Source organism: Pinus tabuliformis, chromosome J (genome assembly GCF_031772625.1).
Source record: "Pinus tabuliformis cultivar Carrire ecotype Pingquan chromosome J, CPIR1, whole genome shotgun sequence".
In the NCBI taxonomy this organism is placed as follows: Eukaryota; Viridiplantae; Streptophyta; class Pinopsida; order Pinales; family Pinaceae; genus Pinus; species Pinus tabuliformis.
Window position 1 is genome coordinate 1,583,939,028 of NC_142295.1, and position 5,204 is coordinate 1,583,944,231.

A 5,204-nucleotide genomic window follows, 5' to 3' on the forward strand; every position below is an offset into this window, starting at 1 on the left:
ATTGCCTATATATTATATATATAAAAAATGAAAATAAAAAACTTCTTATAGATAATTATTAGTGCGTTTCTCAAAACTAGCAGAGAGCTATCTTCACTTTGAACTTAGAAGAATCAAATATCTAGAAGTGCAAATCTTTCTTCAAGTTTTACACTCAAAAAGATATTTGCATGTTGAGAGATTTGAGTGCTTGGTAGATCCAAAATTAAAATAAATCTACTCTAGCTCTATATAAAATTTGAGCAAAATTTAATAAATCAAAATAAATCTATGATAATTATATATAAAATTCGAACAAGATAATTAAATTATGGATAAAACTATTCTCAATTTTACCTCTAAATATATCTTAACCTCTCAAAACATTTTTAAGATTAGATACATTCTTTAGTAAAACTATTACCTTTGAATTTCTATTAAATCTACATCTACTTTAGGTATTTAAAAGATTTAATTTTGCACTTTTCCTTTTATTTTCATTCCACATCTGCCACTAATTCAAGCATAATTGTAGAAATCTAGTGGGAAGGACGAATTTAGGCGTGGCTATGGCAAAAGCAAGGTAAATATCTAGATAGCAACTTCTTGCATGTTAATTAAGGTGTTGTGTAAACAGATTCTTGTTTGAAACATCATATAGGTTGGAAAATGGATGGGGTCAGATATTCTAATGGTTTGCAATTCTTTAAAATAGTAAATTGTCCTCAAAATGATTGCATATCCTGAATTGTCCTCAAAACGAGTGCCCATTTTATTTATGCAATTTTTGTCATGTAGCTTCCAATCTGGAAGAAAGTGCTGGAGTTGCTCCCTTATAAATGAGCTTTTACCTTTTCCATAAAAAGGAAAAGTCGATTTATAGGTATTTAGTCCCGTTCCCGTGATCACCAATCATGGCAAGGGAGATAATAAAATTTACATATTTAAGTTTTTAAAGAAAATATATAATTACTTTTGTGTATTCAAAAGTAAGAATGATTAATAAAATATTTATATATTGATAAATATAAGTGAATTAGTAAAATTTATATAAATAAAATATATATTTTTATTTAGTACAAAGAATTTGTATAAAAGAAAAAACAATAATAAATTTTATATATTCTAAAATAACACTAATCTATCTCACATGTCATCATAACATGATTTATTACAATTTATATTAAGTTTCTAAAAAAATGTATATAACAAACTGTATGTATTCAAAATTAATTTTTTTTCAGAAAGAAAAAGCTTTATATTATATTGAGGGAATATATACAAAATGGATATGATAGATCTGAAAAGATCGATGGATGTTCATTTGAAAAGAGAGACAGACATAGAAGATCTGATGATCTGATGGATTTGTAGCATGGATCGCCTGAGAGAAGACTGATAATCAAAATATATAGCATCTAAGGATGGTGAAAGAGAACCAAAAGGGGCTGCGTGCAGAGCCAGCCATGATATAGACAAAAAATCCACAACGGATCAGCGGTCATGGAGAAAAGAGACAGGACATATATGGAGGAGAGGCCTGAGTCGTCAAAATTTTTTTTGTTCGTCCATTTCCAGAGGCACCATAAGGCGATGGGAAGGATAGGACGAAGGGAGGCAATCTGTCTTCCCCACCATGCAAAAGCTGCCTTAACTGAAATGAAACAAAGGTGCGGGAAAGAGAAGAGCTGAGCTAGTTATGTAGTAGAGGTTTGATATATATATGATTGTTATATATATGTATGAAACTAGTTAAATGACTACATTGGGAACAATGAATTTTGGGTTATTTTTTTAGAAAATTTTGCAGAAAAATGCCAAGTGCTCTTTTGCATTTGATATTACATAATGATAATTTAGTGGATATGTATAATAAAATATTATTAGTTATAAATAATATATTTTATAGTAAGAAAAATAAAATAAATAAAATTCAATTTTTTTTTGGTTATTTTTCTTTTTACTTAAATGAATCTACTCCAGAGCTTAGTGAGTGTTAATATGGGTCTATGAAGCATCTAGTTTGAAATTAAGATTTGATTCATTATTGTAAAAAAATAAATTAATTTTTTTCAACTATTTTGTCTCTTTATATTGAGTTAATACTTTGTCTCCGTATTTTGTGCTCTTAATATGAAGAAGATGTTAATACTTCTATTAAAAAATTAAAAAAATACTAATAATAAAAAAATTTATTTGTCTTAAATAAAATATTTTAATTTCTATCATAGTTTTACATCAAACTTTATGTAGAAAGATAAAATAATTGAAAGTAAATAATAATAATAATAATAAATTTTAGCATGGAGGAGATACGTAATTCTTTCATGTAAAAATTATATTGTTTTTTTTCCAGGAAAAAAATCAGAACTTTTTATTAATTGACTATAAAAAGTTTTACATTCTATAATGGTCTTAAGCCATAACAGGCGGCTCAACCATTGCTGATCTGCTCAAACTTTTTGGAGCTGCTTCTACTGGTTTTGTACCTGCATAATCTCCCTCCCAATGGAGTCAAAAAAGCAGCCTTAATGACAGCCGAAGACAGCTGATCTGCTCAAACTTTGTGGATCTGCATCTACTGGTTTTGTACCTGTATAATCTTCCTCCCAATGAACTCAAAAAAGCAGCCTTAAATACAGCCGAAAACATTTTAGCAGGGGTCTCCTTCAGCAGAAAGAAAACAGCCCCATAGTATGATTTGGAGTTTAAATCCGGAAAGGAACCAAAATTGAAATAAGTATCAATAAACCTGTTTGCTGTGGTTATATGCCTGTAATTTCAGAAAGGGAAATAAAAACTGATATATATGTACACAGAAAATCCAAATAAATCCGCGAAAGCTGCTGTCCAGAAGAAGGAAAAGTACAGCAATTTAAGTTACTGTAAGAAAGGAGGCTGATGTGAGATGTCTGTCTGACCCTGTCTGGTCTCTGCTACCTTCCAACTACCCATAACCTGTTGAAGACCAGCCTTAGAGAGCTGATCAGCTTCCTCATTCTTGTCCCTGTAAATATGGCAGATAGAGAAACTATTAAAAGATGCCTTTAATAATGAAATTTCTTCAACAAGAATCATCAAAATCTGATTTTGACAGGTTGCCTTCCCAGTGACCCAATTTATGACATTTAGAGAATCCCCAAATATCTGAATTGTGTTGATATTTCTGTGAAGAAGCCAACATAAAAGGTAACGCAGAGCAGATAATTCAGCGTAATTATTGGTGCCTGTACCCAGGCCAACAGAAGCTTTTATAGAGTGATTCGGATTAATATGAATACACAGGCCAGCTCCCGCCCTGTTGTTTTGGGAAGCCCCATCAAAGAAACCAACGGGAATGCCTTCCTGTATGTTGATTTGATTTTGGATTGGTTTTGGGTTCTTTGCCTCAGGGGGTGGTAAGGCTGAGTAGATAGCTACTATATTAATAGCAGTGACTGAAGGAGGGGTGACCTTATCTTGGAAAAGACTTTTGTTTCTTGAAAGCCATATACCCCAGCAGAAAATAATAGGCAAATTTCTTAAGTTTCCCTCCGGATATGCATGCCACCATCTCCTCCAGGCTGTCTCCAAGGGTTCATTCCCCCACTGAGCTTGTATCTTTAGCATACCAATGGCCTCCTCCCATACCTTTCTTGAAACAACACAGTTTATGAAAAGATGATTAATGGTTTCATCTTCAGACTTGCAAAGGGGACATCTACCAGGCCCAACCAAGAACCTAGCTTGTAAGATTTCCCATGTTGGGATCTTCCTTTTTAATATGCACCAAAGAAGAAGCCGAGCCTTAGCTGGGCTTTTGAGTTTCCAGATGTTTTTGGCCCACCAATCCGGTACCCCCCAACCTTTCTTTCCCATTAAGAAAAGGTAACCATCTTTTGGGGAAAAATTCCCTGATTTGCTTTGTGCCCACATCAAACAATCAGGTTCATCTTTTATCCTGACATTTGAACGTTTTAATTCTTGGATGTAACCCTCCCACTCAACCTTCCATCTGACATTTAACCCCAAATCTACATCATCCTTCCAAGCCTGGCCCCATATAGTAGACTGCCCTACCTTCTCCACCTGATTTAATGCTGAAATACCTTTACTTTCCAAGTGTCTGAGAATCCCTGGTGATAAAGCATAAGATTCGTTGCATCCGACCCATGGATCTCTGCCAATCCTTACCTTTCTTCCATCTCCAACTTTCCAAGCAAGTCCTTGCTCGATCACTGAAAAAGCTTCCACCGTGGCTTTCCAAATGGCAGATATATATTTTGTCTTCTTATTTCGACTCCGAATCCAGTCTTCCATAGGGATAGGGTCGATGTATTTTCTTTTCACCACCCGTGTCCATAAATTTTCCATAGTTATCAACCTCCATCCAGATTTCGCTGCTAATGAGAGGCAGAATTCAGGAAATCTTTTAATGCCCCACCCCCCCCATTCTTTTGGTCTGGCCACTTTGTCCCATGCTACCCATGGTAGCACAGAAGACTCCTTGGATCCCGCCCATAAAAATCTGCAGCAAATTCTTCTGATTTTTTCCATTACGCCTTTGGGGATCCAAGTTAGTGCAGCCCAATAAACCGGAATGGCTATCAGAACTGATTTAATTAGGGTCAGCCTGCCAGCTCTGGAAAGCCATCTGAAGCTCCAATGTGTGATTCTGGATTCAATCTTAGCGATAAGCCAATTCCAATCCTCTTTTTTGTAACCAGTAGGCTTTAACCAAAAGCCCAAATATTTGAAGGGAGAGTCCAGTGGTTGAATGGGGAAAGGGAATAGATTAGCCATTCTATCCCTTTCTCTTCTTTCTATATCCGCCACACAAGCATGGGATTTTCTTGAATTTATCTGCATACCAGTTGCTTTAAGAAAAAGGTCAAAGATGCATTTTAGCTCCTTTAGTTCATTAGAGGAACCATTGGTGAAAATCAATATGTCATCAACAAAAAGAAGGTGTGTGATGAAAAGATTAATTGCTACCTCAATACCCTTTACCTTATCTTCTCTTCTGGCTTTGTGAATCAATCTACTTAGCCCTTCAGCCACAAGAAGAAACAGAAGAGGGGATAATGGGCAGCCTTGTCTGAGTCCTCTCTGGCTGTTGAAAAAAGAAGAAGCTGCACCATTAACCAGAACTGCAAAGCTAACATTTGTAATGCAGCCCATGATCCAGCTAATAAAGGGATAGCTGAATCCCACTTGAGTTAGCAACATTCGCAGATAGAGCCAAC